An 11,996-nucleotide genomic window follows, 5' to 3' on the forward strand; every position below is an offset into this window, starting at 1 on the left:
TTGAAATTCACTCAGTAAAATTTTCATACCAAAATTAGATCGTTTGTTAGGTCAATCACACATCAGGAAATACTATTTGAACGTCACATATTTCAGACTCACAATTTCGAAATTAGGGTTTCTTTCCCAATCATCCAAACACAAATTCTCATGCTTATAACACACCATCATGCTTGATAAGACTCTTAAACATGTTTGCACATAAACTTAGATCATTCACCAAAGATTAAAATCAAACTTCACACAATTCAATCAAAAATCGCATAACTATCAAAGTTCTCAAGCAAACTCACTTTCCCACCGATTAACTTTGCGATCTATGATTCCTACACCCACTACATGCATGTAGGATTCAAGAACATGGTTTAAACGAAAGGAATGAGGAAAAGTGAGCAAATATACCTTCTTTGACAAAAATGAATCGGTAGAAACAATGAACGATGCGATTCGTCGGAGACTCTTGAAAATAACTTCAATGGTTGCAAGAACAAGACTTGATTGGAGGATTTTTGGAGAGAAAGAGTGGGAGAGGAGGGACAAAAGTGTGAGGGAAAGAGAGGGAGAGGGGTGGACGATTTTGGTGAGGGAGAGTGGGGGCTAGGGTTTGTTTAAGTGGTATTTATATTCTAGGTTTAAGTCCATGAGTAAATTAAATAAATAAATTGTGGAGAATTAAAATATAGGCTAATGAATAAAAATTCCACAATTATAAGAAGCCTAATTTTCGAAAATTAGGGCTGCAATTAAACAAGGAATTTTTTTTTATATTTTTACTTGGAGAGAAATAAATTCACAATTTAGGAAATAAAACAATGAGTATTCCATAAACAAGGGAACAAAATAAATTAAATCTCCAAGTAGGAAAAATGAAGTAAGGGCCGAAAATTTAAGGGGAATTGCACAAGGGAATAGGATTTAAATTTGGTAATTTCTTTATGGGAAAAAGGCTCCCATAAAATATGTAACATATAATTATATTCCCACAAGGAAAAATACTAGTGTAGGGCGTGTGACATGAAGGATACAACATAAGGAAATGTTCACATCCTCAATTAATTTGGCATAGGTATTAGTATGGTATTTAATTGAATAAAAAGGGATCCCACAAAATAGGAAACAAATAAATTATCCTCCAAAAATTAGTGAAGGGGCCGAAAATTATTAGGCTTAAATAGCCAAGGAAATATTTCAACTCTCTATTTATTTTGGGTGAAGAAATAATAGGTGGCATGATTTAATTGGATTTAATTCAAAAGAAAGGAGTCAACAAAGCACCAATTAAATCAAAGAAAATAATTCATCCTCCTATTTTAAATAGGAGATTTTTGAAACTCCCAAGGATAATAGGCTAGAGTTCGAATTTCATGTAGTACCATTTAGGGATCATTTGGTTTGGATTTAATTTGGATAAATATCCCAAAATAATTAATTAAATCCAAGAAATGAAATACTATTTCAATAATTAGGAAGGGCCGAAAATTACCATGAATTGGCTCAAAAAATATAAATGCATGATCCTACTAATTATTTTCCCCACATTGGAAAATATAAAATATCAAGCACTTCATTCCACATCACTCACGACAATTATTTCACGCAATTCACTTAATCTCATAGAAACAAAAGTTTCATAATTGAAAATTTCAAATAAAGATATAAAAAGAGTCATAAAAATTTGGGATGTTACATCCTTCCCCTCTAAACAGAAATTTCGTCCCGAAATTTGATCGTCTCACAGAAATAACTCGGGAAACTTTTCTTTCATTTTATCTTCTAGCTCCCACGTGGCTTCCTCGGGACCATGGTACTTCCACAACACCTGCACGGACGCTATCGATTTGTTTCGTAACTCTTATACCTTCCGATCAGGATTGCCTCTGGCCTTTCCGATCTAGGATTGCCTCGTGCCTTTTCCGGCGTCCGTGAAAAATCAGCGTGCCTACGCTGCCGCCGCCATTGGAGATGCTCTTAAAGTATATTTTCAGTCTCAACATCAAGTTCATACCATGGCAATTTAACTTTGAAATTACCCATCAAAACGTGGCATACGACGTCCATACACTACGTATTCAACAATTAATCGAACATAAAACCATATAACCATCAACACCTATGGAGCTCGAAATTTTCATATTTTTAACCATAATATATATTGAATTTTATGCTATAAAAATAGTATAGGAAGAAAGGCCTTACTTGATTTCATAACGTTTACGCGATTGGATCGATATTTCGACGAAAATCGAAACATAGGATTGCCATGAGAACTCACGGTTCTCTCTTCTCCCATGGCTTCTGATTTTCATCCTCTTTCCCCAATAAAGAAGAAGTCAAGCTTAATAAATAATAATAGGTGACAACTTTTATAGAAATTTCTTTTAATTTCTAGTTATTTAATTAGTTAAATTAATTTCATTTCTTGTGCTAATTTATATCCATATCATATGATTCCACATTTATGAATTCTATATACCATCTGGTAGCACATTAATTCTAGTTTAATCTAAAATTACTCCCGTCCGAAACCTCAAATGTTTCGACGACGATTTTGCGAAAAACCGAAATAATCGGCGATAAAAATTCCAATTACCCTCAAATGGCCCAAAATAATTCCTCACATTATTTACAATTATTCTAGGCAATGATTTATAATTTATAAAATTATTATCCCTTAGCTTCGATTTATGATTTTACACGGACAAAAGAAATTGCTGAAAATTGACTAATCGACATTTCGTATCAAATTTATACTTTACAGTTTAACTTAACTACTATTCCTCACCACATATCCAAACCTTTCATCGAGCCCTATAATTCGAGATGTTACAATTCAGGCTCTCACATTTCCATATCTAGTCTTTTGTTCAATGAAGTAGGACTTAGGAAAACTGCAGCCTTGATGAATTCGTCATTTATCATGTTACTTTCCTCTAATAGTAATATAACGACTAATATTCTGAAGGTTTTCTACTTTTCGGTTAAACCTTCTTTTAGTCATTTTTTATTACTTTAGGCGATGACTTGAGTCAAAAACTATTTGAATGATCAAAAGATTCCTCAAAACATTTTATCCCTATAGGATATTCCAATCGAATCATCTTGACAGATTCTATTGATATTCATCTTTCATCATCACTAACCAAGACTTGTCATGCTACTTAAAAGAAAATAGCTTGACCTTATTTCTCAAAGAACTTGTCAAGTACATGCAAAAAGCATTCTCGAACATTCTTCATGGAATTATGTCGAGGATATGGAGGACATGAATCATTGAGTATAAACTCCAAGTTTTAGCGATGAAAATCTTATCCATTCACGTTTCCAGTCCACATAATTTTGGCATTCGAGTTTTTCTTTAAGGATCTCAGACAAAATATTGAATGACATAATGAAGATTTGGAAAATTATCACATACTAATGCTCAATACATTATCCTAAATAACCACAAAACAATTATGTATCTTGCAACTGTAAAATCGAAAACAGGTACCCTCCATAAGAGGTCAATACTCATTCACAACTTTAACATTTTTACTGGTCACAACACCGACGAATAGTCCAGAGACCACATAATGGCATGACCGCCTAATGTTGCCTAAGCACGACCATCAGATTTAGCATTACAGAATTTTGTTTCTACAACACATTCTCAAAACAATGCTCGTGTGCTGATAACAAAATCAAACTATCTCATAAATTCTGTATGAACTTCTGAAACTTGTAATTTCTTAGGATTATTGTCCCCACATAATGGGTGGCGATAATATTAGAAACTACTTTCTAGTTCACACTATTTATATTTGAGAAGTCTGCTCATATGAACTTGCTATTTCTTAGGATTATTGTCCCCACATAATGGGTGGCGATAATATTAGAAACTGGCTTCATAAAATTTGCAAACCAATTGATGGAGACCATATACAACGCACTTGTTGTAATTCGATTAGATATTTTATATGGTTTTTGCATAATAATCACATAAGCAGATAAGACAGATAATCCACTTAAAAAGATAAACACCAAATAAACGTATAAATCCATTTAATGCATGACATTTAAACACACTGGATAATTAACGATAATTATTTAATCTAGTCAAGGGATAATCAATTAAATAATTAAGTTTTATCATGGATGATGATTATCCAAATTCATTTAGGATTTATCAAGATAGTGTTAACTATCTAAATCCATTTAGGATTATTCTAGATTTTATTTCGATAAAATCAACTCCTTCGATTCAAGATAACGTTGCTCTAGGATTATCATTATTTAAATCGTACTAGGATATTACTAGATAGAAACAATCTCATCATAATCCATAAGATAAAATAAAATCCTATCAACCAATATTTATACAAATCTTAATTCTATTTAGAATAGACATCCAGAATATATCAAACATTACTTAGGATTTCTTTGATAAATTAATTTATCTAAATCCAATTAAATAATAATTTTCTTTTATATTATCTTTATCATAATTTATCTAGGATATAAATCCAAAAGATAAGGATAACTTGGATTAATGTTTATTCTAATTCATCTAGGATTTGTCTTAATAAAATTAAATCTATTCAAATCCATAGGATAAAAATAAAGTAATATTAATAATAATCCTAATCCATCTAGGATTTATTCTTGGAGTAAATTCATATAAATCCAAAGAATTAGATAATATTATATTATCATTCTTCAAATCCATCTAGAACTCATATATGAATAAATTCATATAAATTCATAGGATAAGAATAAAATATTATATTATTACTACCCAAATCCATCGAGAATTTATCTATGAATAAATTCATATAAACTCATAGGATAAGAATAAAATAATATTATCATTATCTAAATCCAACTAGGATTTGTCTATGGATAAATCCACATTAATCCATAGAATATAGATAAAAAATTAGATTGTCATTATCCAAATTTAACTAGGATTCATCTAGTAATTAAAATCCCTACAAATCCATAAAATAAGAAAAAACTCTAATTAATCCATAAATTAATTCATAATTAAATCTCATATAATATATAAAATCCACAAAAGATATATTCAAATCTTATTTTCATATTTATCTTGAATTATTTCCAAAATAGAATCCAATGATTTGGAAACCCAAATCAAAATTTGGAAAGCGAAGTCACGGAAGGAGGCGATGTGACGTCGCGCGGGTTCCATCCGCGCGAGCGTCGCGCATAGGAAAAACCCTAGTTTGACGCACTGTTGGGGCTGCTCACTGAGGGACGCCGCTGCTGCCCGACATCGATGCTGCTGCGTCGTCTCTGACGCTGCTGCTGCATCGTCGTCGCTGCTCCCGCGTCGCCTCCGACAGCCCTCTCGGCACGCAGCGTTGTTTTACTGTTGCTCCTGCACCGATCATCCCTCTGTCGGTCTCCCACTGAAAAACGTTGCAGCGCTGGGCTCCCACTCATCTCGCGAGATCACCGAGCCTGACGCCTCCGAAGGCATCGCGCTGCTGCGCTTACCGCCGTTGAGCACAGCCGCTGCAGCCCGGAACTCCGCAGCTGTCGCGCTCCTCCGGAGCTGCTGTTCAGCAGCTGAACTGGCGCCGCTGCTGCTGGACATCTCCGACGCTGCTGCGTCGATGTCCCACCGCCGGGGTTGCTGTCTCTGCGTTGCAGCAAATGCCCGTCGGAATTGCCCAGCCATCCATCTATTCGCCGTCGCGATTTGAATGCCGTGATTCTCAAGTCACAAATAGCATTCACACAATACGTATAAAAATTGCAAGGAGTTGGCCGAGTTGAAGGTTCAGTTGCAGGAACTATTAGACTTGGGTTTCATTCGACCCAGTGTGTCACCATGGGGAGCGCCAGTTTTGTTCGTTAAGAAGAAGGATGGAACGATGAGGATGTGCATCGACTATCGTGAGCTTAACAAGATGACTTTAAAGAATAAGTACCCACTGCCAAGGATTGACGACTTGTTTGACCAACTTCGAGGAGCAGGCGTATTCTCGAAAATGGATTTGAGATCAGGGTATCATCAACTAAAGGTCCGACGAGAGGATGTGCCTAAGACTGCTTTTCGCACTCGCTATGGCCATTACGAATTCGTCGTGATGCCATTTGGGTTGACCAATGCCCCAGCCGTTTTCATGGACTTAATGAACCGAGTTTTCCACGAGTATCTTGACAAGTTTGTGTTAGTCTTTATCGACGACGCGTAGGTATACTCGAAGAACGAAGAGGAGCATGGACAGCACCTACGAACAGTGTTGGAAAAATTGCAAAGGGAGAAACTTTATGCCAAGTTTAATAAGTGTGAGTTTTGGTTGACTCGAGTGAACTTCCTTGGTCATATTGTGACGGCAAACGGGATTCAAGTAGACCCAGCAAAGGTCGAGGCCGTACTTAATTGGAATTTGCCGAAAACGCCAAGTGAAATCCGCAGTTTCTTGGGATTGGCGGGATATTATCGACGATTCATCGAGGGATTCTCTAAGATTGCTAGACCGATGACGCAACTACTAAAGAAAGTAATTAAGGTAGTTTGGACGCCAGAGTGCGAGGCGAGTTTCCAATTATTGAATGAGAAATTGACTACAGCACCAGTCCTAGCGGTACTAGAACCCAACAAGGACTTCGCCGTCTATACGGATGCGTCGAAAGTAGGACTAGGATGTGTGTTAATGCAAGATGGGAAGGTGATAGCATATGCTTCCCGACAGCTGAGACCGAATGAGTTGAATTTTCCGACGCATGATTTGGAGTTAGCAGCAGTGGTGCATGCACTGAAAATTTGGAGACATCATCTCTATGGAGTGAGATGCGAAATCTACACCGATCACAAGAGTCTCAAGTACTTCTTCGAGCAGAAGGAGCTAAACATGCGACAACGACGTTGGTTAGAGGTCGTGAAAGACTATGACTGCGGTATTAATTACCATCCAGGCAAGGCGAACGTGGTCGCCGATGCCTTGAGTAGGAAGAACCAACCCCAACTAGCTTATTTCCTAACGCAAGAGGAAGCTTTGATTCACGAGTTTGACAAGATGAGTTTGGAAATAGTGAAAGCGCCCAAGACAGTAGGTGCAAAATTGGTGACACTAGTGATTGAGCCAGATTTGAGAACCAAACTCATAGAAGCCCAGCGACGTGATGGAAAGTTGGAGGAATTACGCGCGAAAGTGAGAGCCGAGAAGCTTGATCATTACCTCGAGGAGGCGGATAATGTCTTCACATACGATGGACGATTGTGTGTGCCAAGCGATGAGGTGCTAAAAGAGGAGATTTTGAGTGAAGCGCACGACACGCCTTACACCGCACACCCCGGAAGCACGAAGATGTATCGGGATTTGAAACAACGGTTTTGGTGGAATGGGATGAAAGGGGATGTAGCGTCATATGTGGAACGATGTCTAGCATGCCAACAAGTGAAGGCCTTACACCAGCGGCCATACGGGGAAGTTGCAACCGCTCGAAATTCCTGAATGGAAGTGGGAGCATCTAGCTATGGATTTCGTGACGGGTTTGCCAAGGTCACAGAGGGGCAACACTGCGATCTGGGTGATCATTGATCGACTTACTAAAAGCGCGCACTTCTTACCGATTAAGATTACTTATGGCGCGGACAAACTAGCAAAGCTCTACGTGAACGAGATTGTGTGATTGCACGGAGTGCCAAAGACCATTGTATCCGACCGCGATACGAAGTTCACATTAAAGTTTTGGATGAGTATGCAGCGCGAATTGGGCACACAACTGAACTTCAGCACTGCATATCACCCGCAATCGGATGGGCAGTCCGAGAGGACGATTCAGACACTTGAAGATATGTTGCGAGCAGTTGTCTTAGATCGAGGAGAAAGTTGGGAAACGGTTCTACCATTGGTCGAATTCGCCTACAACAATAACTATCAAGCAACGATCGATATGGCTCCGTACGAAGCCTTGTACGGCAGAAAGTGTCAATCCCCACTTTATTGGGATGAAGTTGGCGAGAGAAAGATGTTAGGACCCGACGCCATAAAGGAGATGACCGAAATTGTGCATCAAATCCGTGCAAGGATCAAAGAAGCTCAAGATAGGCAGAAATCGTATGCTGACGTGCGTCGAACGGAAATCAAATTCGACGTTGGTGACAAAGTGTTCTTGAAAGTGTCCCCGATGAGAGGAGTTGTGAGATTTGAAGTGAAGGGCAAGCTGAAACCGCGTTTTGTTGGACCGTACGAGATCATCGACGAAGTAGGTCCTGTGGCGTATCGTTTGGCGTTTCCTCCCAGCTTTGGGAACGTGCACAACGTGTTCCACGTGTCGCAGTTGCGCAAGTACGTGTTCGACCCCAAACATGTGATTCACCAAGAGGAAGTGATCCTAACCCCCGACATGAGCTACGAAGAAAGGCACGAAGCAATCCTAGATCGGAAGGTACAAGAGCTACGGAACAAGACGATAGCGTCCGTGAAGGTATTGTGGAAGCACCATGGCCCCGAGGAAGCTAGGGTTAGGGTTAGAAGATAAGATGAAAGAAAAGTTTCCCGAGCTGTTTGTGTGAGACGATCAAATTTCGGGATGAAATTTCTTTTTAGAGGGGAAGGATGTAACATCCCAAACTTTTGTGACCCTTTTTATTATGTTATTGGAATTATGGAATTTTTTTTTAAACGTTTGAATTTATGTGATTAAGTGCTTTGCGTGAAATAAATTGTCGTGGTAATTGTGGAATGATGAGCTTGAGATTTTATCGTTTTTCCAATGTGGGGAAAAGATTAATAGGATCATGCATTTATCCTTTCTCGAGTCGATTCATTGAAATATTCGGCCCTTCCTAATTATTGAAATAGTACTTCTTTTTGTGGATTTAATTAATTATTTTGGGATACATATCCAAATTAAATCCAAACCAAATGACCCCTAAGTAGTACTACATGAAATTCGAACTCCATTTTATTTTCCTTGGGAGTGTTCGAAAATCTCCTATGGGAGAAAGAATTATTTTCATTTGATTTAATTGGTGCTTTATTGACTCCCTTCCTTTGAATTTAATCCAATTAAATCATGTTAAAATTTATTCCTTCACCCAAAATAGATAGAGAGTTGGGATATTTCCTTGGCTATTTGAGCTTAGCAATTTTCGGCTCCTCCAAGAAAATTTGGAGGGATATTTTAATTGTTTCCTAATTTGTGGAATCCCTTTTTATTCAAATAAATTCCTATGTCTAATTAATTGGGGTGTGAATATTTTCCTTTTATTTTCCTCCATATCACACGCCCCTATGCTTATTTTTCCTTGTGGGAATTTAAATTAATTGTTGCCTATTTTGTGGGAGCCTTTTTCCTATAAAGAAATTACCTAATTTAAATCCTATTCTATTTAATTGGGGATTTAAATAAATTCCTTGTGCTATTACCCATTAATTTTCGGCCCCCACCCCTATTATTTCCTACTTGGAGATTTAATTTATTTGTTCCCTTATATTCATTATTTTTATTTCCTAAGTTATGAATATATTCTCCAAGAAAAAAATACCAAATAAATTCCTTGTTGTGTACATGGAATTTTCGAAAATTCCACTCTCCCACATGCCTATTTTATTCTTTTAATTGTGGGATTTTTATTCTTTAATCTATATTTTAATTCTCCACAATTTAATTAATTCCTTATGTGTGGGATTTTAAACCTAACAAATAAATAGCAAATAATCAAACCCTAGCCCCCACTCACCTCAAAAATTCGCCCCCTCTCTTCTCTCCCTCTCCCACACGTTTTTTTTTCATCTTCTCCCACTCTCCCACCTCCAAAAATCCTCCATCCAACCCTTGTTCCTGCAATCCGTTGAAGTTATCTTCGAGAACCTCCGACGAATCGCTCCATTCTACGTTTCTACCGATTCGTTTTGTCAAAGGAAGGTATATTCACACACTTTTCCTCCTCCTTCTCTTTTGAACCATGTTTTGAGTCCTACATGCATGTAGAGAGTGTAGGTTTGATAGATCGCAAGTTTTAACGGGAGGGAAATTGTGTGTTCGTAAGAACTTGTTTGATTTTTGCATTGTTGGTTGAAATCATGGGTGTTGGATCGAAATACTTGTGAATGATGTGTGTTTGTATGCAAATATGTGAATGAGGAACGTGTGAGCATGAATGTGTGTTCTCGAGCATGAAGAATCGGTGTTTTGTTGTGGATGTTTTAAAAACCCTATTTTCGAACTTCAACCAGAAATCTGTGATGCACGACCAGTGATTTATGATCTGTGTTCGACCCATCAAACGAACGAATTTGGCTATGAAATTTTTACTGAGTAAACTTCAAGGTGTTTTCTGTGTCTCGTGTGATTTTCAGCCTGTTTTATCGAAAAATGATTTTTTAATAAATCTTTGAAGTTGACTGCGCAAATCTGCCAGAAACGTGAGTTCTCGCCATGAATGTTTCGTTTTCTGTTTGACTGAACAAGTGACCTCCGATCGATGTGATTCTTAAACTATACGAAAATTTGAAGTGTCTTCTGTGTTGTGTTAAATTTTCAGCCTTTTTGGGCATCGTATGAATTTATGGTGAATTTTTCAAATGAACTGCGCAATACTGTCAGAAATTATATGTTCCGACCAGAGAGTTCAATATGTGATATGACTGACTAAATGACGTGATTTCGATATGAAAATTTTCATGGATGAACTTGAATGTGTCCTCTGTATCGTGACCAAAATTTAGAATGTTTTGAGGTCGGGTGAATTTAAAATGATTTTTACAAAACGGTCGCGCAATTCTGCCAGTTTTCTGCCTTGATTAAATGACACTTATTTCTCAAGTTTAAAAGTATTGTATGATGCATGTATGTCCAAGGAATGTGCTTAAATGTTGAAATCATTGGTGATAAGTTGAAATGTGTTACGTGTGTTTTACACCTTTGAGATGTATGTTGGGTTTGGGAAATTGAGGAAAACGTTGAGAGAGAGACGATAGGACATGTATAGTAAAATAATGTTGTGTGAGGCTGACTTGTGTTGTCGTCGACAAGGGTGTTGGGTACTCGTGAACTCGAGGATCGAGAGTTGCTAAGTTGGGTTGTGAATTACTAAGAGAACGAGGTGGGCTTTCTTTTCAAACCTCTTTTTTTTCCGAAAATTATTATGTGGAGATACAAGGGTGGTTTAACTGTTATGTCATGCCATGGACTGTTTTTGTTATGAGATTGTGTGCCTGATGCCTAGTTCGTATGAGTTTACTCCGTTAGGCTATATGGTTGTTTTGTGAAACGAATTCGGGTCCGAGTAGGACCGTAAACCCTATCGGGCTGTGTACACTGGTGGGATCGTGAGCCGTCCTTGCAAGTCGGCCGGTCTCGTGGGCGAATAGTGTGGCCACACTTTCGTCGCACTGTGGTTGTGATTGTTGGATTGATGTGAAAAGTGGGGAGATTATTTGACTGGCCAGTCTATGAAACATTTTTTGTGTTCTCGTGATATTTTCTTTACTACGTATAAAAACTCGAGATCACTGGTACGGATGACATAACTATATAAATGTTTTCGGCATGAGCCCATTGAGTACAACAAGTACTCAGCCCTGCAATTTCTTTTAAAAATTTTGCAGGTTGAGCGGGATGTTGCGGTGGATGTTGAGCTGGCTAAAGACCCTAGGATACGTTGTGTCGTCATACATAGGCGTGATCCTTGACTCTCGTGAACCTTATTTATCCGCTGCTATGTTTTAAATTGTGTCTTAAGACCTTAATCTTTATGTTTTTGTGTTTGAACATGTATGGTGGTGTTAGGATTTAAACGTGTGTTTACGTCGCCTTTTGAAAATGGTATTCTTCGGGATTTGAGTTAATGTTTGCTTTACTTTAGTTATTTAATTGTTGTGTTTTCTTAAGTCTAAATATTTTTCCGTTATCTTTTTTTTTAAAAAGTATTTTATCTTAGGTCTTTTCAAAAAAAATTTTTTTACCTTAAAATCTTTTAAGTAAGGTGTTCTTTTAAATTGTTGTCCATGCATGTCGGTCACGATCGCCGCGTTGTG

Source organism: Salvia splendens, chromosome 1, assembly GCF_004379255.2.
Source record: "Salvia splendens isolate huo1 chromosome 1, SspV2, whole genome shotgun sequence".
Taxonomy (NCBI): Eukaryota; Viridiplantae; Streptophyta; class Magnoliopsida; order Lamiales; family Lamiaceae; genus Salvia; species Salvia splendens.